Source organism: Rhineura floridana, chromosome 12, assembly GCF_030035675.1.
Source record: "Rhineura floridana isolate rRhiFlo1 chromosome 12, rRhiFlo1.hap2, whole genome shotgun sequence".
Classification (NCBI taxonomy): Eukaryota; Metazoa; Chordata; class Lepidosauria; order Squamata; family Rhineuridae; genus Rhineura; species Rhineura floridana.
In genome coordinates, this window is record NC_084491.1 from 31879424 (window position 1) to 31902401 (window position 22978).

General features: G+C 40.5%; 1 protein-coding gene across 6 annotated transcripts in view; it reads right to left on the reverse strand.

Annotated features, from left to right (window-relative positions):
* The window catches only part of ARHGAP32 (Rho GTPase activating protein 32), a 233127-nt gene extending 212970 nt beyond the window's left edge, over positions 1 to 20157 (reverse strand). For 3 of the 6 annotated variants that reach the window (XM_061592443.1, XM_061592442.1, XM_061592441.1), the window contains exon 1: positions 19435 to 20157. The gene's annotated coding sequence lies outside the window, so the exon portion shown is untranslated. The remainder of the gene's footprint in view (positions 1 to 19434) is intronic. The other 3 variants (XM_061592446.1, XM_061592445.1, XM_061592444.1) reach the window with 1 other exon arrangement.
* Positions 20158 to 22978: the final 2821 nt, after the last annotated feature.

The window sequence follows — 22978 nt, forward strand, 5'->3', positions numbered from 1 at the left end:
CTAAACATGTTTTAAATCAGAGATTCCCAAATTGTGGTATACTGACCTCCAGTTATCCATGAACTTCATTCAGGTGATCCATGACATGTCTGTGGATTTGTGATTGAAGTCAGAAAATAGTACATCCATCTTCATATTGATTTTTAATTGTATTTTATTGCTTTTTATTGCTTTTATTGTATTTTATTGTATTACAGTTTGAATTCTGTGAATTCTTGTTGCCATTTTGACATAGCCAATAGTATCTGAAAGAAGCCGGCCAATTTGGTTTTCATAAGAGGTTTACGTTAATAACTAGCTGTGAAATACTTTGAATTTTGAGATCCATCTGCTGTTTCTGTTAATGATTTTATTAAAATTGTTATGTTGGTTGTATTATGTTCAAAAATAATGGCATTGTTTTTTTCTTTTTAAGCAATAAAAATAAAAGTATCTGAAATAAGTTAATATTAAGTAGAAAATCTTCAAATATTTTATATTTAAGAGCAGCAAATATAATATTCTGACACTGTTATCAAGTTCCATTTATATTTGCCAAACACATGGGGCGGTTGACAACACCATTACAGTTCATGTACAATTGTCCTCAAAGGATTTCAAAGAGACAAGTACACTCTTTTGCAATTCAATAAACCTCTTTTTCTCACGCTCAAGTAGTGACCTCGTCTTAAATACACACATGAAGCTGCAGCCAAAACTGGAGAATCTCAGGTCCCAATCTACATTTCAAAGCCCATGAACAAACTGCTTATAGGTCTCATAATTTTAAATATGCTTAACATTTACATCTATTCACATGGTCTAAGCTTTTATGCAAAGACTAATCAAAAGAAAGAGTGCATATTAATACAAACACTATATATCAAAATGGCTCTGAATCATTAGCTACTTCTACCACTCCCCCGCATACTAGAAGATGGAAGGAATGGATGACATGAGAGGAAATAAAGATTTCTCCCATTTTGAGAACCAGTGTGGTATAGCTGTTAAAGTGTCAGATTTGACCTGGGACACCAAGGTTCAAATCCCCACCTGGTCATGAAGTGGTACTGTTAGACTTCCCAGCAAACTGTGGAAAATAAAGGGGTGATTCATTGGCCGCACTTATACATAAAACAGATTTTCTGGTTTATTGTGAATGAGCAACGTGCTGGTGCACACTGCCCAATCACTCCCACTTTCTGCTCCCCTAGCACAAGCAGGATAAATAAACCAGGATACCTCGGTTTCCCATTATGTCAAAACCAGAAATTGTGTTGGCTTGCTGGTAGTGGCTTTTTGGGGAACAAATTAAAATCCCTGGTTCCAATGTAATGGCAAGCCAAGGCTTCCTGGTTTCTTTATGCCACTCACACCATGGAAGAAACAAAGAAAGAACGACTGCACAGCATGCACCATCCCATTCACAGTAAACCACAGTAAGTCTGAAAGTCTGGCTTATTACATGACAACTGCATTTCTAGAGAGGGAGACAGAGAAGAAAACAATGAAATTTCAGCAACATTGCTAAACATGGGAAAGGGAGACCAAAAGCGCATGGAAGAGAAAGTGACATGTGACAGTTCCAGAAACTGAATCTCATCAAAAAGAAAAACGTATCTATAGCGATGCATCCAAGAAACCGAAGATTTTAAAAAAAAGGCATGGTTTCAGCTATGATAGCAAGGTCACCAACCTGAATTCAGTTTTGTATTTGAAATTCATTATAAGATTGACAGAATCTTAACAAGGAATTAAGGAATCCCAACAGTGGCATTTAACTGACAAAAAAATTGTTATAGTGTAGAGGGGTCAAGTAGCCAAAAGAACCACAGAACTGTCTGCATTCAGAGTTAAGATCTGGTCTAAGTGTTAGAATGGGTTAATGATAAAGGCTGCAACTGTATGCAGCTTCAATTCCATTGAAGTCAATGGGATTTTAAACAGTCTATGCAGGATAGCAGCCAAAATCTGTCACTACACCCAGATCTCTCCAAATTATTGTGATCTGCCTAGATTCCACTTTGGGTGACATTCAGTTAAATTCTTAAAACAGCTGTTGAAAATAAATTATTAATAAGAAACATGTACCCAAGGAGGCTTTGGACTATTTTCCGAGCAGCAACCTTCTCATTCTACCCCGTTACATGATAAACCATCTTTAAAGAGAAGTTTCAAAACAGTGTGCAGTATGACATGGGTTTATTATTTTGAGTTTTATAAACCCCTTAGATCCCAAGAGCATTGGGCCTCAAATAAAACATTAACACATGTATTTTTGACAGACCAATGAGGTACAACTGAAAGCCTTGCCATATTCCCTGGTGCAGCTACAATCACAGCTAGTCCCAACGTCTAAAGCTGTTGCCATGGCACAAAGATGAGAAGAAAGACCATGGAGAAAAAATCATTACAGGAAACACCAGCATACTACCTATTCTATTTCATTCAGCACATTTTGTATTTTCTTTGGATAGATCACAAGCCATCACTGCTCACTTTAATGTGAATTCTTGATTAAATATATCTAATAAAATCAACTATGAGAAGTTTTATACCAAAAGTATTCTGGCTTGTAAGGTATGAACCTTACTTACACTGCAAAAGGTCCCTGGTTCAAGTCCTGGACAAGCCCTCTCTTGGGATGGCTGTGCCTTTACAGGGAAGGACTGTAGCTCAGTGGTAAAGCACACACTTTCTGGGTCCAAGCATCTCCAAGTAGAGTTAGGAAAGAGTCCTTTCTGAAATACCAGAGAGCCACTGTCAGCGTAGACAACATGAAGGTCCCCACCCTGCATCTTATATTTAGATCTCATAATCGGATGCAACAGAGAATCAGGAAAGTCCTAAGAGATGGGGGGAGGGGGCTTCTTGGCCTTCAGGGCCTGCAGGAAGAGAACATCGCCGCCCAGGGAAGGAGAGTCTGCTGCTGTTGCTGCTGTTGCTGCTGCTGTGGGATCACCACCTCCACCACCCTTCCCTGTGGGACTTCTGCCTGGCAGACCTGCATCCTGCAGGACCAGGCCCCAGGTACCCAGCCAGCTGGGACTGATTGCTACCACCTGTCCCTCTTTGGAGGGATACATAAGCCGGCTGGCTGGGGTGGCCTGGGAGACCCAGGGGCTGCAGGAAGAGAACATCGCCGTCCAGGGAAGGAGAGTCTGCTGCTGTTGCTGCTGCTGTGGGATCACCACCTCCACCACCCTTCCCTGTGGGACTTCTGCCTGGCAGACCTGCATCCTGCAGGACCAGGCCCCAGGTACCCAGCCAGCTGGGACTGATTGCTACCACCTGTCCCTCTTTGGAGGGATACATAAGCCGGCTGGCTGGGGTGGCCTGGGAGACCCAGGGGCTGCAGGAAGAGAACATCGCCGCCCAGGGAAGGAGAGTCTGCTGCTGTTGCTGCTGCTGTGGGATCACCACCTCCACCACCCTTCCCTGTGGGACTTCTGCCTGGCAGACCTGCATCCTGCAGGACCAGTCCCAGCTGGGACTGATTGCTACCACCTGTCCCTCTTTGGAGGGATACATAAGCCGGCTGGCTGGGGTGGCCTGGGTGTTTGTTTGTTTTTTTGTTCGTTTGTTGTGTGCTGCTTTTTTTTTTTTTTTTTTTTGTGGGAATAAGGAGGATTAATTTTATGATGTTTTAATTGGAAATTGGTTTTAAATTGTTTAGGACTGTGGTTTGTTTTTGTATATGTATGTTATGTATAGCTTTTTGTTATTGTAAGTCGCCTAGAGTGTCCACTAACCTGGACAGATAGGCGACCAATAAATAAAATATTATTATTATTATTATTATTATTACTGCATTCAGATTTTTAACAAAAACTAATAATATAGACCTCAAGTTTATAAAGCTCTGCCTTCAACCAATCAAGTATGTTACAGACACAGACAACAGCAGATTTTGCATCTCTTGTAATCAAATCAATCTTTATTTACAGTCAAATGACCACAGATACAGACGTATAATATTAAATGTGTGTTAAACAAAAATATATAATAGAGACAAAAAGATTATATAATACACTATAAAATCATAAAATATATCTCAGATAGACTAAATAGAATCATTCATAAGTGGTCTGGTCAGAATAGCCAAATTCAGAAATTTTGCCACTTGCTTAGTGATTAACTTTTTTGAGCCCTCAACTAAAAGTCAAAAGGGACTCTGAAGAGCAGCCTGGGAAAGACTACACTATAGGGCAGCCTTTTTCAACCAGTGTGCCTCCAGATGTTGTTGGACCACAACTCCCATCAGCCTCAGCCAGCATTGCCAATGGTCAGGAAAGATGGAAGTTGTGGTCCAACAACATCTGGAGGCACACTGGTTGGGAAAGGCTGCTATAGGGTGTATTAGGTCTTTTCTAGCCTCTTGGTAATAACTACAGTTGAAAAGAACATGTAGAATAGAATAGACGTCATCATTATTCCAGATACAATTTTATATTTAAATCTATTATGCTTATAATATAGATTTATCATATAAATAATGGGCTGTATCCAGCATAGTAGATCCATTGAAATTAATAGCCATGACTAACTTAGGTCCATGAATTTCAGCAGATCTACTCTGAGTAGAACTTAGTTAATATAACCCAAACTTATAATATAAAGTCCTTCCGGCGTCAAGCAAAGACTTTCCTAGTTCAACAAGCTTTTGGTACTGATGGATGCTAAAGTTAGGACTGCCGGGACCTGCACTGCTAATGTCAAATATCGTTATTTTAAATTGGCTTTGATCCTCTTTTAGCTATCAGTTTGAATGGTTTTAATATTGGATATAGTTTAATTCTATTTTAATGTAGATTTTGTATGTTTTAATTATATGTGTTTTATCTGGAAGCCACTGCAAGTTCCAGTGTTGGAAGGATGGCGGGATATAAATAAAGAATAATAATAATAAATAAAATATAGTTTTATCTTAAACATTCTTACTGCTTTTCATTCTGCTTTTTCTTTTAAAAATCCAGGTCTCAATTATTTGTAACAAAATGAAGCAATGTTAAAACATTTTTTTAAGCTATTCAATTGTACATGACATTCACGAAAGATTTACTCCTTTAGTCACATTTCCTATTCATTTTGCTTCAAAGTAACCTTTGAGGCTATTTAAAGCAGCAATTAATTTTCAAGCTATTTTGGAGAGATATTCCTTACGAAATACATCAAAGAAGATGAAACCCTTCAAGTGATGCTGTCAATGTTTCCTCCAGAACCTGGACATTAAACAAATGAATCAGTCTTTATAAATGCAGCTTCATCTTTTCTTTTATAAGAACATACATAAGAGAGAAATGCAAAGGTTTTGTTTAATAGCATTAGCACATTAAAATTATAAAATGTCACACTAAGCAATAATCTTTTTATGGTCATTTTCACTAGATTAGGCAACCACAAGTTATGAATTTTTGTTCAACAAAGACATAATTTAAGACATAAAAGGCCATCATTAAAAAATGTATCTGGATGAAACTTGTTCTACAGAGAACAAGCACAAGACAATTCCATACTTCAAAATAAGGGTTAAGTGAGGCAGACATCATCTGTGCTCAACTACTGCAGTTATATGAATGTTATTTTCTATTCTTCAAAGCAAAAACTGAAAAGCACACACACACTGTATTGAAACTTTGGAGCTTGGAATCCAGCAGGTGATCAACTCATTTCCCTTTTCAAAGGAAGGGGGCTTCTGTTTGACATTTGGTAGGTTTCGTCCCATCAGAAGGAACTACCATCCCAGAAAATTTTGTTTAAAAAGTTTTACATGGATAACTTGCCATGCCTTATATCAATGGGAAATACAAACAAAGCTTCATTCACTCCTTTGAGTGCCTACTCATAGGGAAGCTCGGAGGGTGGCAACAAGGAAAAGGGCTTTTTCAGTGGTGGCCCCCGACTTATGGAACAACCTCCCTGAGGAGATACGCCTGGCGCCAACACTACTATCCTTTCGGCGCCAGGTTAAAACTTTCCTCTTTGCCCAGGCATTTTAATATGTTTTTAGTATGTTGTTGGAATTGTTTAATTCTTGGAAAAAAATTTAAAGTGTTTTAAATTGTTAATATGTGTTTATTGTATTTTGATGTTAGTCTTGTGAACCGCCCAGAGAGCTTTGGCTATGGGGCGGTATATAAGTTAAATAAATAAATAAAATCATAAATCTGAGTTCCTGTATGTTCTAGAAATTAATACACTGTCCCCACCTCCCTATCAAGTATTCCAGACTTGATAGCAAGCTTCACAGTAACTACCCTGGTTTTGTTTAACTTGTAAAGCCACAACTGTATACAGAGCTACATGAGTACCTGTGTAAAAAATACATAGGATCAAGCTGTTAATCTGCTCTTCTTACTGAAGTGACAGGGCTGATACTGATGCACTGATAGGCAATTCTATGCAAAACTACCTGTCTGGGAAAGTTGCATCTCTCTAAGTCTGTGTTCCCTGGCTCTAAAATGAGACTATGACTAACAGTGTTGACACAAGTTTGGAGGGTTTTAAGGAGGACTTTAATGCTGTTGCCTCTTTCAGAGGGTGGGCTTTTCTTTAACTTTTTATTTTATTTTAAACTTTTATACTGATTTTAATCTTTTGTTGACTGTAAGTCACTTTCAGTTCACCTTGTGAAGAACAGCAATGATCAAATTTAATAAATAACAACAACAACAACTTCTTAGCCCTTAAAAATTGTAAATGAAACAAGTTTTATCTGCCATGGACTCAATAGCTGGTTTTAGGCTTATTTCTCAGCCTCGGTGTTCCTTTCCTGTAAAATACTGAATATTAACTTGATTGTTTTTGAATAGGTCCTTTCCTTTTTTGCTGATTTTTTGGGGGGAGGGGTTTAAGATACAATCCCTGAATCTATAGTAATTGAGATCAGAACTTGTATATACAAGTCATTCTAGTATATGGCTCAGGTCTAATCTAAAATAATTCTTGCTGAGAACATTTCATTTAATCATGAACACCCTTGATAAATAATGCACAATTGTTTTATGAAAGGCAAACTCAAAGGGGCCTGACGTGCTAATAAAATAGTAATCAGCTGGTGTCCATTCCGTGCAAGACCATAAGTACTAAAGAAATTCACATTGCAAGAGCTAAGACACTTGCACAAATGTCGATTCAGAGTGGGGGGTTGTGCATTTTGTACTGAATAGAGAACATATGAATGGATAAAGCACTCACTACATGTTTCCCTGCTGTTTTTCAACATATGGCAGTACTAAAGGACTGCAACTTAGAAAAGATAGGAATATGCCTACAGAAGGCAAAATATTGGGTGATGGGCTCTTTCAAAACAACCCTTCAGATCTTCAGTTTCATGCTCCTGCTCTGTCAATGTGCATTTTAACAATCTAAGCAAAAACATTTCTCCTCCCATCCCAGGAAAACTTTTCAGTAATATTTACTTTAATTCTTCAAAAGGATATTTCATGTTATGAATGTCTCATTGAGCTGGTTCACATGCAACCCTAAGCCAAACCATGGCTTAGTGCGAGCTCACATGTGTGAGGGTTCCCAGAGAAGAGATAACGGCCACTGCACTTTTCCCTCAGTTCTCTTGTTGGTGCACTGCTGCACAGGCTCAGAGGTGGTCCTCCAGACAAACCATGAGTTATAAACCTAAGAACAAATTGTGTTTTTTCAGGAGCAAGACAAACCATGAGCCAGGGTTTGGATAACATATAAAGAGCACCAGTAATTTCTGTGGCACTAAATATATTGAAATCTTGCAATAAGTGTACATGTTCATTTCCCAGAAGACATTTCCTCAGTAGTTTCACTCCGGTTTTGTTACTTGGATTGGACCATGCACAGTATTAGTTAAGAGTCTGTATGCAGCCTGCCAATTCAAAGATTATATTTTGTACCTGCCACCTGGAATCACAATGACTGCAGCAAGCTGTGGTTGAGGGATGCATCCATAGACTCCCTCACACTATCAGCACACAGACTAACAGAGGTGATTTTAATTATTTATATTTACAATATTTTTATCCCACCAATCAATCCAAAGACCATCCAAGTCTCACAACACAAACTACAATATACACTCAATAATAATAAAATAAAAACACAACCAAAACTTCACAGAAGGAAGCAGATACATAAAATGGAGGGAGTCTGAAGACACAACACAAGAAGAAGGTGTCAGCCTGTCTAAATGCCGAAAAGAGGGCCAATCAGGCCTCTTGGAGGAAGGAATTCCACAACCTGGACTCCACTACGGAAAAGGCTTTGTCCCAATCAGACCTGCAATGGCAACAGGACAGAATAAGACCTCAAGTGAGCATACTGGGAAGGCCAATTCATTTGGGAGTAGGGGTCCTTCCTTCAGGAGTCCTGGTCCTAAATTTGCTTCCTATTCGAGGCTGGCTCACTCTGTTTTTGGCAGCGTGTTAGAAGAAATTCAGTCATGAAATTAAGTGTATACACCACAGAGTATGCCTGCTTGTTTACCATGAAGAACGTTTAAGCCCAGCTTGTTAGTGATCTAGAAGGACAGAAAAAACTGACCAAATATGTCAAGAGGAAAAGCATTTCCTTACCAGAGGACAGGCCCTCAAGGCACTTCAGAAATTTGAAGAAACTTTTTTTATTGAAAACAGCCTGTGCTTTTGGGGCTGGGGCAGGGTATCAAAATTTAAATACTATTGATTAAAGAAGTATTCATTCTGTCCAAGTAACAAGTTTATGTCATTAACAGATTTTACTAAGGACATTAAAACAAGAATATGCAAAGGGATGGAAAAGATGATCTCTTGTCTCCTGGCAGTTATTCCAGTTCTTTAGACAATACATCCTTCAGATGCACAGCCACTAAGATTCAAAGGTCACTGGAGCCTTTGTATCCAGTTGTATGGTAGTTAACAAACAAACTTTTGTTCTTCTTTTTCTGAATGGAATAAGTTGCAGCCACAATAATTGAGTTCTACATCCAAAGCTTGCATATGCATAATTTAACTACAGGCCTCTGGAACCTCATTTATGCTTACTGAGTCACCAATTATGAACAAATCTCTGATATTTTACATGCACATAAATGAGAAAAAGAGCTCAGTGTGGCGTTTCTCTTGCATCAAAAAAGCTCCTTTAGATTATTTGATCGCTACTTTTTATGCACTATATTTGCTCTTTAATCTGACAACTCTATTGTCCGAAATAAAAAATGAAGGCATAATTCTTTTTGGATGAAGTCATCTCCGTTATGTAAACAATATAAACATTAAGGTAAGGAAATCAGACAGAATAGCAGCTCAGTATGCAACAAGCCACTACAATATAATCACATATGTGATTTCAGATATCAGTGACAGTATTTATATGGAAGGTATTTTCTAATCATATATAGCAGACAATTGCACTCCAATTAATTTAACACTCTAAGCAGAACACAGACCCAATAAAAAGGTACTCTCCACAGGCATACTGAAAATTATTTCAACAGTATTTCAGAGCTATATTGGTAAACTATGCAATCAAAATGAATGCATGTATCATACATGCATCAAAACAATAGAAATTACTCATTTCATCAAATAAAGGGGGCACAGTTGTAACTGCTTCAAAATCATGAGAAGTTCTCTGTAGGGATGGTATCAGGAAAGCTAAAGCTCAGAATAAGCTGAGGCTAGGGAGGGATGCTAAGAGCAACAAAAAGGACTTTTTCGGGTGTGCTTGAAGGAAGAGGAAGGAAATGGTAGGATCGGTGCTCTTTAAGTACAAAGGAGGTAGAGCAGCTGAACTCTTATCTTGCTTCTGTCTTCCTCCAAAATGGAAACTGTGTGCAATTTTGCATAAGCAGACTAACCATTGAGGGGCCAGGATTGTAGTTCAACAAGGATTTGTTCAGGTAACACCTAGCTACCTAAAATGAGTTCAAGTCTTCAGGACCAGATTAATTTCATTTTAAGAGTACTAAAGAAACTTGCTGCAGTACTCTCAGAACTTATTATACAGCCACAAGAGTGGCTGTATACTATAGCCAGCGTGGATTTTTCACATTCTGCAATGTTAAATTGAAAATATCCCCCATGCCATTCTGATGCTTCCCATAAGCTCATTTCAAACTAAAACCTTACCAAACTTACAGTCCTGAACTCAGAAACGCTTGCTTAACAACCCTGTCAATTTTCATGGCGATACACAAAACAGTCAGAGAGAATCGAGAGATCAAAGTCTAAAAAGAGGGGCGGGGAAACCCAGAGCCCTTTTGGACTTTTTTCTCTGAGTTCTCATAATCTGTTGAAATTCATTAAAAATAATCCACGTACACAGAGTACCTGTAATCCTAATACTGACCTTGCCCCATACTCAAGTGGAGTGCTACAGTACTCTGTCCTGGGCCCAGTACTCTTTTAATATTTTTATCAATGCCTTAGATATATTTGTGGATAGCACAAGACCGTGAGGGGTAGCTACCACCTGGAAGGCTAGAAAAAGGCAAAATGATGTTGACTGAAACTGGGCCAAAACAAAGAAAATGAAATTCTGAGACAAAGACAGAATTCTACATTCAGGTAGAGAAATCAAGAGACAGGTTCTTTCTCACTGGAGCTCTTCAAGCAGAAACTATTATACAGACATTCCTTAGAGATTTTCTTGTTCTGGATTTCCTGTATCAAGCAGAAGGATGGACTAGATGGCCTACAAGATCCCCCACAAACTCTGCGATTCTAATAAATAACAATGTGTGGGGGGAAATTAAAATACAAAATAGCTGATTATATGCCAAGACTGATCATTAACATTTATTACACGCTTTGTGCATGCAAGGAGCTTCACACGTCATAAAGCAGGTCAGATTAACCTTCGTTATTGCAAATTGAGAGCTGAAGCTAATGATTATTTGCCATCCAGAGCATTCAAGGAAGTTATGCAATGTGAACCAAGGACTTCCTGGTTCACCCTCTCAGCCATTAAACTATGACAGGCGCAAGAAGGGTTGTTCTGGCTTTAATTCTTACTAGCCAAACTTATAGAAACCATATAATATTGCAGACTTCCTCCCAACCCTGCAATCATTCTTTAGCCCAATCATAGATGCAATCTCTATTTCACAAGTAACAACTAATTACACTCTTGCAAGAGAATTGTCATTGTGACAACTTTAATATTCCAGGCAGTTTTCTTAGTTCTCCAAATCCTACTGCAACTCCTTAACACCAGTAGCAAAATCCTGTCTTTTCCGCAAAGTAAACCCCACTTAGTTCAAATACTTATTTTCTAATAAGTATGATTAAAATTGTAACCTATAATTGCAATCCTAATCACACATATTGGACAGTAAACCACACTAATCACATATTACATTACTACAAGTATTATATTTTTACATTTATTTCCTAAATGCTCCACTTTAGAGCTTTCTTGATGGCACAGGATCGGATTGAGTTCTTTCCACAATAATTCCAATGTAAATGCAGCACAGCATAGGTAGAAAGGTTCTGACAACATGGTTAGCAGAACAAATTAGCAAAACAGTTTCCTGTTTAAGAGCAAAGATCCTAAGCAGCAATTTTGTGCTGCTAATCAACGAAATTTAAAGTTTAATTACATTGCTAAATTAGCCCAGAAAAAGGAAAATTAACAATATATTTTCAATAATATGAATTAGACTTACGCAGGATGTAAACATATAGGCTTGTAATCCTACAATTTAGTTATTCATTCAGAAATCCCACTATAGTCAATTACTCTTTTAGCACTAGCATGGTATTCCCCAACTGGTGCCCTCCAAATATTTTGGGTTATAATTCTCATCAAGCCAAGCCAGCATGGCCAACACTCAGGGGTGATGAAAGTTTTAGTCCAAAAACATCTGAAGAGCACCAGGTTTGGGAAGGCCATTCTTCCACAAGCATAAGTAAAGTCTTCATCTCATATGGTCAATTGACATACTCCTATGCAGCCACAAAGATGCTCTACAGAGTTTAGTCTTGTTTTCACAGATTCCTGACTTATGAAGCCTGGGATCCTGGTTTAAAATGAGCTCTGGTTAATCTCATAATAAACTGACTTCAAACCACATATTATGAAGCCATCTTATTAAATTAACCATTGTTTATTTTAAACCAGGATCGTACATAAGGCTAACTGAAGACTCTTTGAAAGTGAAGCTAAACTCAATAAAGTTCCTCCTCCCTGCCTCTGTGAGGAAGAGAGGAAAGAGGGGATAGTGTGAGCCCCAAGCTTCAGTCAGGCTCTTGGAAGCTTATTCATGTAACACTAAACCACAGCAAACATGGCTTAGTAATGACAGGACTGTTTACTAACTTTCTTGTACACACAAACAAAAAAATATAATATTTCTATATTGGTTTCTTCTATACTGATTATCACCATCAATACCTGAAGCACTTAATATATATATTTTGTTCTTGAGCTTTAATGCAAACTTCATGAACAAGTCATTTTTGCCTTTGTTATATCTCAATGACAAAATCTGAAAAACAAGCCAACATCAATTCTTGGTTTATAAAACTGGCTTGTTTCAAGAAACCATCGTTAAGACTAATCACAATTTATCTGGCTTCAGATATAGTGCTAAATTATGGTTAATCAAAAATTGAAGTGAAAGTTTCTGATCTCTTCCTCTCAGCCCAGTGGAGGTCAAGGTGAGACCAAGGCTTGTTTCTGTAACAATAAACCGTAAAATCACTATGTCAAAATGTGGCAAGAGTTAAAGGCTGCACTTCTACGTTAAAATGAACCACTGAGGAAAGTATTTGACTCATGGGGTTAAGATTTATAAACAACACAGCACAAGGCATACTATATTAATTATTGTGGGCTTTGTATTGTACCAAGGAACAATGAAGGCATTGCAGGTGCTACAATTCAGGAGATGTCACCATGCATCTCACTAGCATCATCCACTGGGTTATCTTGTACTCCTGTGTTATACCATCCAACTGGTTGAAAGCTGCAGTGAGTTCAGTACTCCATGCATCCAGTTCTATTAACTAAACAGCATCAATATTTACCTTCCATCCTCATGTAGGAATAACTACCAACTCTTGCTTGTGGAAAGTTCTGAACACTTACATCTGAATGGACATGGGTAGCACTGGGCTTTAGGGCCTACTTTGGTCAAATAGTACTTCCAAATAAGAGTATACAGGTTTGCAGCTTTTGCCTTCACATCTTGCATGGTATCCTTGCAAGTGAATATACACAAATTAATCTGTGTCTAAGTAGATATAATTATGTGCTGAAAAAGTCATGACCCAACGGTTTTCTAGAAGATGATACTCCTAGACTGTGTAGACTTTATTTAGTTACAAATCAACATGTTGTGTTACACCTATTTTTCCACGTTAAGGAAATCAATTACTTTCAAAATAGAAAATTACTTAAATCAGTCTTTTCTTAATAATTTGAGGTTGCAGTACTTCCAAGCAAGTGTGTGTCGGAAACTACATTGGACTCAGTTGGCTTACTTCTGAATAGGCATGCCTAGGATTGTGCTGCAAACCACTTTGATTTAAAATTAATCATAGGTTCTAACCCCATTGTCTCTTTTCCAAATTCATTGCTGCTGAGAAGACACCCAAAAAGTAAGCTCTGTCCTAAGGAGGTTGCCTCATAATGTCCCATGGTTAGGACCAAAATTTATTATACTTATAGATTCCATTCTTGCTTGTCCATGTGATTCCTTCCTTCTCCGTGCAAAAAACTAAGAATACCAACAATGCAGTTGTATTCTTTGAAGGATTCTCACCATTGACTATTTGAGATTGTTGGTCCCACATTAGAATTCAAGCTAACCACATTATGAGGGGTGTCTTGCGTGCATGGCTGAAGTGTGGGTATCATCGATGTAAAAGTTCATGACTGGCACAAGGCAACAGAGTTGTCAGAGGTGCTCAGAGAGTATGCTGATAAGGTTACATTGTCCTCTGTTGCTGCAGCTACTCTTTTTATTTCAACTTTGCTGTTGAGGGTACACAAGATTACAACAACTAAAGATATTTCAATTTCCATTCCAAAATAAAGGCTAAATACAGGTATTCATTTCTGAAATGCAAATGCAAACGCAACCTCATCCTTTTAAGAGCAGCCCTGCTGGAACAGGCCAAAGGCCCATCTAGTCCAAGGATCCTGTTTCTCAGAGTGGCCAATCAAATCCCTACAGAAAGCTCACAAATCGGACTTGAGTGAAATAGCACTCTCCCTACTTGTGATTCCCAGCAACTGGAATTGAGAGACATACTACTTCTAATCTTCAACAACTTCCACAACACTAGCTTTGATCTAGCAACAGTAGCGAGATCATTAACTACATGCACTAGCTAGAAGAAAAGGGAAACCTCACAGTAATCAATAAGACTGGAAACAATCGTTAGCCCAGGGTAGGAGAGTCTAATCCTAAAGGGCAGCCTACAAATAAACAACCAAAAGCCTTGTCAGTTTCACTCTTCAACAAAACTTATTTTTTTTAAAGTGTTTTTCGGTTCATGGAAATTGGCAGTGCACCATTCAAATAGTGTCCCAGCTCATCATCAAACAACTCTATTTATACAATCATTGAAAATGGTGTAATTAATCAGTATCTGCAAATCAGCACTATATGGTTAGCCCCTCCCCCAAAAAAAGTCTTCATTAGCAAATGGGATTTAGAACCCCACCGCTTGTGTGAGAATTCTGCTTCCTCTCCTCTCTTCCAGTCTAAAAATGCTGCAGACACGGGACTTGCACAGGCTGAAAGTACAGTGTAGACCATGAGGCTTGGATGAAACATTAAGGTTCTGTGCAAACATACACTTTGTTGAAGAGTCTCCAATCAAAATTGGCTTGTTGAAGCATTGAACTACCACTTAATTCATCTAAACTACTTTGCTCTAGAAACATTCATATTTCAATACACTTGTGTACATATATTTACACTACATTAAGAGCTTGAATTTGATAACTGCCAATGCTAATAGAAGCTTAAGTATGTTTGGAACATTGAATAGTTTGTCTAGGTGTTCACATTCATTAAATATACTTGAAATTGAATGATATTCTTACCTCCAGATGGTTACAATATGTTCAATATAATATCAAGTGTGCTATTTCAACAATATATTTATAGTTCAAAAGTTATCTGTATGTTCTGTTTCATGAGAATTTTGATATATTATTTGCTACTCACCCTCATCACCTATAATAACCATACATCAGTGTAGAAAGCCATTAACCTTAGGGGTCAACACCTGTGCTGCTTTTAAGCAGGAATATAAATGCAACTATAAAGAACTCATTTAAATATACTTGACTCCCATTAAAATTAATGTGATTTACACATACTCCCTGTGCATTGGATTGTGCCCTATTGCAACCAAAGTGAGCTTTTTACTTGCTATTCCTATTTTTAACCACTATCACTACTCAAGGCAAATCAAATTTCTAGGTTCAGATGAGACCTGATGGGTTTCTGACCAAAGTGGTGTTAAGGCTGCAATTCTAAACTAATGTTCTAATTCTAAACTAATTCTCTAAAACTCATCCCACTGAAATCAACCATGTTTACTTATTTCTGCATATACAAGGTTAGGACATGGGGTGAGTACAGAAAGTAAGATACAAGAGGCAAGTTAAGTTCTATTCCTTGTCTCAAAAGAAATTTCATCCAATATGTTAGCACTTCAGGCATACTCCCAAAATACTAAATCTACCAGGGAGCCTGGTAATTCCAGAAAAGAGCCAGTGAAATCAGGAAAGACAGAAACCTTAACATGTTCTATCCCAATGGATAATTAAGGCTGATGTGCCCAATTCCTTCTCAAGCAAAAGAGGAACTTGTCTACTGGGGTACTGACAACTCAGATCATGTTGTTCATGAAAATAGTTCAAAATTAAACAACAAATCAAAATAATCTTGGATGAATACTTTTAGTATTTCAGGTCACAATCCAATCCCCAGCTGAGAAGCAGCTAAGGTTAACAGAGCAGCACTGCAACTATACCTGCTGTCACTCACTTCAGCCAGGGCAGAAGGCAGGGGGACAGGCAAATTACTGTGTCAGCATCAATGCATCAGGGCCCAGTGCCATCAAGTGATGCCAGTGAGGCTATCTCAGGTTCCAGTGGATCCTGGGCCAGCTCACTCGCCTTCCACTCATCCAGAATGCCCAGGGTTGTTGTTTTTTTGGCAGGGGGGAGTTGCTGATGGCAGAGATCCCACCATCAGTACTTCCACCCACCTACATGTTTGGCAGGTGAAACAAGGAGTATTGCACTGGCAGAGCTGCACAGAAGGACATCTCCACCCAATCCAACCCCCCACCCACCCTCCCTTAAGCCTAGGGCAAAGGAGATTTTGACTGCAGTATTATAATTATTTATTGAATTTCTTATGAGTATTATTTTTTGCATTTTTATTATTGTACATTGCTTCAGGATGCTTTTAGATTTGTGAAGCAAGTTATTAATATAATGTAATATACTAAACTAAAACACAGAAAAGACATCACAGCAAAATACCTTAGTGGCTTCAAGATTTCTTATAATACCCAACTCTAATACCCATAGTGATTCAAGCAAATTACAGCTAACCAGGTAAAAATACTAAAAAGGAACTCAAAGGCTGTTTTAACAATATCACTCACACCACCTGGAAAAGAAAATATGACTCAACACCAACTGGAAAAGAAAAATCTATCTAGAAAGTAATCATAAATATAATTATAGAGCTTCATTAACATTTTAAATGTATCAGTGATGAACCCCAACTGTCTGTTTTTAAATAAAATACTTCTCATGGATAATATTATTATTATACCTATTTCTCTCATGTGGGAGAGGCACAGAACAGGCAGTAAGCTAGTTTTTAAAAAAATTAACTAAGGTGCAACACAATCTTCTCTCACCCAAACAGAAAAAAAGAGTAAGCAATGTCCACATTTGTTTGAAACAAAAGAGTTGGCATAACCTAGAGTAAACAGAGGTGTGTAGGTTAAACACTACCAGAAACATAACAAAAAGTCTGTTTAGAAAGCAATGGAAGTGTTCATTGATTCATTAACAAAACATACTGATTTATACTGAAGATTACATTAAGAATCTAAGATCTCTCCATAGTCTTTGTTCTTTTGAAGGTGAAAATAAAGAGAATAATAGTTCCCAAACTGAACTGGTTTAGGACATTTCCTTCTATGCACATGATTAGAATACAATGAAGAGCAAATGCAGGAAAGGGCATAGGCATGTGTTCTATAGCCTCTGTCCATTGCAACACCCACCATCCCACACAAGAGCAATGAAGACTTCCTCCCTGTCATGATACAATCAGCATGCTTTATGGCTGCACATGTACACTCTATCTTGTGTCTTCCCTTTCTTGCCTATAGTGCCCTAGAACAACTTCCTCAGCTTCACTTGTGAAGCATTTCCCAACAGTTATCACAGCAGATTAGTGGCTGGTTATCCTTTACATTTAAGGCAATGCCCCCTAGTTTGGAACCTGACAGCTCTCAAGGGGTCTTTAGAACAGCTGATTACAACTGTAGGAAAAACTAAAGAACCCGAAAGCAATGACATCACTCTCCACAATTCAGAGATATATCCTTAAAAACCAACAGATCAAGCTGTCATCTACACTAACACCTCCACAGATCCATATTCAAGGCCACCTCTCTGCACTTTCCCTAGCCCAATATTCAGACACCCAGTTCAGCAGGAATCCTCTGCAAACCCTGTAACAAACATATTCATCTTCCCCATTAGCTTCATGAACAGTTCGGGGGGGGGGGGCAAATAGTCATTTGGTACGTTAAAGTCTAATAAATGTATTGTGGCATAAGCTTTTGTGGACTACAGTTATCTTGGGTAACACACCCATAGTTGGGAGGGGGGAATTCCCTCTAGAAAAAGCTGTAGAAGAGCCATCTAACAACACAATCCTATACTTGTCTATTCAAAAGTCAACAGGACTTACTCCCAGGGAAGGGAATATAGGAATACAAGCCTATCTCTACTTACGTGGAAGTAAACACCACTGAATTCAGTGGGATGTACTTCTGAGTAGAGATATACAGGGTTATGCTGTTAATATACCTTACCAGATTTCCATAGTATAAGAAGCAACTCTGACCTTCAGGGAAACCCACGTTTTCCCTTACCCCAAAACATACCAATACAGCAAACCCAATCCAATTTCTCTGTGTGTGGGAGAAGTGACTGATTTTAGGCATGTAGATTGGGGTGCGGGCGGGGGAGTTAGTGGATAGCAGAGCTTTGTGTCATAGAACTCCAGTGCATATGCAGCCAAATCCCAAATGCATTTACTGAGAAGAAAGGTATCTACATTTGAATGGCACTCACTCCTGAGTAAATCCTACAAGAACTTGGACGTAAGCCCCATGCACACAATGGGATTGTACAGGTACAATCTCATGCACCTATCTGGAAGTAAACTCTATTACTCTTCAGAACTTCAAAATAAGGATAAGCAGGCCTGGATTTCCATCTGGAATTCCATTAGACAAAAATTCACTGGATTCCACCAACCCCAACTGTGGTGCACAACAGCAGTCAGTCCAACACCCCCAGACACAGATCCCTACAGGACAACCATCCCAACCCCTAAGCCTTGGCCCTCCACAGACACCATGAGATACACATACGCACAGGGCAACACACACTAAGCTACAGCTACACACCCTAGAGTCCCCATTCAGTTGCACAACATTCCAGCTCCCCAGCCAAGCCTATGCATATTTGTTCAGGAGCAAGTCCCACTGCATTCAAGGGGCTTACACCCAAGAAACGGTCCCCACACAGGGCAGCAGCTGGGCAGCTCCATCCTAGGATATGTATTTACTCAGCAATAAGCCCCACTGTGGGAAATATACACGGCGAAGGTGAGGTAGGAATACCGCCCTGCAGTCACACTCCATTCAGCTGCTTCCTCAACCTTCCCTTCCCAGAGAAATAAGCTCTTCTGAACAGGAGCCCTACTGGATCGGAAAAAAGCTCTGTCTAGCTCAGCACCCGGCTCAATGGGGGGGGGGAGGTACTCTTAGTGAAGAATATTCTCAGCCTGTGATGCACATTTGCTCAGAAGCAAGCCCCAGGGCGTACAGCGGAGCTTGCAGCCTTACAACAATAAGGTCTGTGATGCACATTTACTTAGGAACAAACCCTACTGAGTACAGCGGGGCTTGTTCTCAGGTAAGCGTGCACTGGATCGCAGCCCGGTCTGTGATGCACGCTTGCTCAGAAGCAAGTCCCACTGCGTACAGCGCGGCTCGCCTCAGGCAAGATCGCAGCCTGACAACAGCCCCGTTTGTGATGCACGCTTGCTCAGAAGCAAGCCCCACTCAGCGCAGCGGGGCTTGCTCTCAGGAAAGCATGCACTGGATCGCAGCCTTCATTTTCTTGTTCTAACGCTCTCCCCACCACCGCCACCACCTCCCCCCCTTTTGACACAGCCCCCTTGCGTGTAGGTGCGCTTACCTCCGGCTCCCGAGGAGAGCGAGAGGCGGGGACGATGCCTCCCCAGCCCCTCCCCACCCAACCAGGCAAAGCTGCTGTTCGCTGCGGCGGCGACCGTGTTGGAAGCAGCTGGGCAGCAGCTATTCTTCCTCCCGACGCAGCCGCCGTTCGGTGGTCCACTTTCGCCCGCCTCCTTCAACGGCCCCGGCGCGTCCTCTGTGTGGCCGCCTCGAGGCAGCCCGCGCTGGCCCCGCCTCGCCCCATTTTCCCAGCGCCCGCTCCGTTCCCCTCACGCGAAGGAGGGAGAGAGCTGGAAAACTCGAGAGAGAGAGAGAAGAGGAGTGGGGGCGCCCACACAACAAAAGCCGGCCGCGGAGGGAGGAGGCTGAGGCGGGGTGAAGAAAGAGGTGCCGCGAAAAGCGGCGAACGGAGAAAAAAACGGGGGGGGAACCTGAGAAAAATAAAACGCCTCCTCGTTCTTTTTTGTTAATCCTTCCCGTCCGAAAAGCTCTGGCGCCCCTTCAGCGCCCCTTTCCCTTCCCCTCCTCCGTTTGGTTCCCGCACCTGGGCGCCTCAATAGGGAAGGGAGAGAGAAGAGACATCGACTCCTCCTGCCTGGAAAGATTCGCGTGGGGCCGAGTTGGGGGGGGAGGAGAAAAGGAGGAAGACGCCGCAGCGAGGCAGGCGCAAGGCCCATGCGCGCCCCGCAGGCCCCGCCCCTCCCGCCGGCTCGGTGGTGAGGCAAAGGGGGCGGCTGAGTTCGGTGGGCGAAGGGAAAGGTTGGGGTGAGGAAGCAGCTCCTCCTCCTTTCTCCCGGTGAAGTCCCTGAGGGGACGGAGGCGGGTTTGCCACAGATCGTGGTTAGGAGGAATGAAAAGAAGCGGGGGAGAGGGGGGCGAAAGACTGGCAGCTGCCATCCTATGCCTCAAAGGTAGATCGGGGATCTACTGGTAGATCTTTGGGCGGTTTGCAGTGGGTTGGGTGTGGAGGTGTGTCTGATTCCCCATCTCCAAAGCTGTGTTAGGCTGCAATCCAGTACACACACCTGGGAGTAAGTCCCAATGGAGCTTCAGAGTAGGCATGTACTGGATTGCAGCCTTAGCAGCAGCAGGAGGAAGATCAACAAAAGAGGCTTGCTTAAAAGACTGGAAATACTGCATTTACAGCACAAGCTTTGGCGCAGGAGAGTCCACTTCGCCGGGGCCTCTTTGATGAAGTGAACCTTGGTGGTCCACGAAAGCTTATGCTATAATAAAAAATGTGTTAAGTCTATAAGGCCGTGGAGGGGCATCTAGTCCACAAAAGCTTGGTGCTATAATAATATTTTTTTTAAAAAAACGTCAGATTGCTAAGGTAATATTTGGTTGATTTTGACTCACAGTAGCCACATCAAAAAAGATGCCCAAACATACCCGAGTGTATATCTTTTGCACCTGACTCTGGTTCATTGATCTTGGGGTTCTAGTAATAAAGCAAAGCAGATCTCACAAGAATGAAGTCTGCCAATGCTTGCTTAACCTAAGAGTAAGTAAGCCCCGCTGGACCCTATGGGACTTAGTATTGAATAGGCATGTATAGGATTGTGCTGTAATAGAACAAAATAGAAAATATGAGTCCTGCTCACACTCTGAAAACAAACAATGAAGAAAAAGAAAGAGTCTTGTGGTTCCTTAAAGACTAATATTTTATTATAAGTGGGCTCTGGTTTGCAAAGGTTTATGTCATAATAAAGGGTGTTAGTCTTTAAGGTGCCACATCTTAGATGTGTTGTTGTTTTGCAGCAGACTAGCACAATTAGCTCTCTGGCCAGCCCTACTGGGGGTGGAAGGGGTGTGAGTCACAGACAGTATGGTAAAATACCTTATAGCAAACAAAAATGTGTTTAGGATTACAGATGGGCAGAGCAATCCAACTCAAGGGAAGTCGGCGTAAATTGTGCTGGAGTAAGAGTAGCCAGTGTAAAGTTCTGCTGCATTCAGTTGCCATTCAGGAGCCTCCGGCTTGGTTGAACACTGGCTAAGCCATGAGCTGTGCACAGGGACCAGAAAGTAAATGTCTGTTCTCCCAACTATCCCTACCGGGGAGTAAACCCTCTCTATTGATTTCTATTGCAGTTATTTTCTTAGACCAACCTTTTTTCCTAACATAACTTTTGCCTGGATTGGGACCTGCAGGAGTGCTTTGAACACAAACTGGATGTGGTCTAAGTCCCCTCACCTCAACCTGTCCCTGAACATGCCCTTTTTCCAGGCCTTACAGTGGCTCACGCTGGCTCAATTTGCGCCAGGCTGAGAGACGTATGCCAGCATAGCCCAGCTGAGCCGGACCCATCTGACAATGCTCTGCATCCAACTCCTCTCAGCCTGGCATAAATGCAAGTTGGATTACGCCTTTAGGCTGCACTCCTAAACACAAGTACCTGGAGCAATGGGATTTATTTCTGGGCAGGCATGGTTAGGATTGTGCTGTAATCTTGAAATTAACGTAAGAACATAAGAAGAGCCTGCTGGATCAGGCCAGTGGCCCATCCAGTCCAGCATCCTATTCTCACAGTGGCCAACCAGGTGCCTACTGAAAACCTGCATGCAGGACCAGAGCACGAGAGCACACTCCCCTCCTGCAGTTTCCAACTACTGGTATTCAGAAGGACACTACCTTTGTCATATTTAGTCAGGGTACAATGTGCATAATGAGCATAACAACATTCTCTCAAGTAAGGCACCTTTTGTTCACACCAACTGATCCTATTAACACCCTGTAAACTGCCCTGAGAATGTTTATTGAAACAAGGTACAAAATTACCTTAAATAAATATTAAAAGGTTGAACTAACAGCAATTTCTGATCCAGCCCCATGTTTTAACAATGTTTCAAGTGATGCATTTATGGATGCTTTTGCTGATTTTATTACATTTTTTATTTATAATAAATTTTATTATTATGAATTATTTATAATTACATTTTATAATAAATGTTGTATACTAACTTGATATACTTTCATGAATGTGGTTTATAAATACTTCAGTAAATAAAGAAAGAAACAAATCAATATGAAGCATTAAGAGTCCAGCCATTTAATTTATGATACTGTGCTTATGTTATGCTTATTGGCAGGCAACCTTTGCATACGTCCATGGCTACACTGTAATTTGCTAAGGGTGTTGGGAATTGTAGCTCTGTGAGGGGTAAATGACAGTTCCTAGGATTCTTTGCAGGAAGCCATGAGCTTTAAATGTGCCTTAAATGTATGGTGTGGATGGGACTGCTGTGCTTAACACTGAACTATGGAGAGTCACAATTTGACATAATGTGTAGGGTGCCTCATAACATAACTGGAGGCCTGCTGTCTTCTTGAGAAGCAATTGCTCCCCTGGCACAGGGGAGCAATCTAGAGAAGTCCAGTCAAGACACAGGTTTACTACCTCAGTGAGGAGGTCTGGTATGAAGTGGAAGGAAGTCATTGAGCAACCACAGCAGGTTTATAGCTAGGAAGTGTACGTGACTTGGCTGAGGCAATGGTAAATTTCATTCATGGGTGTGTAGAGCTAGGCTGTGTATATTGGGCT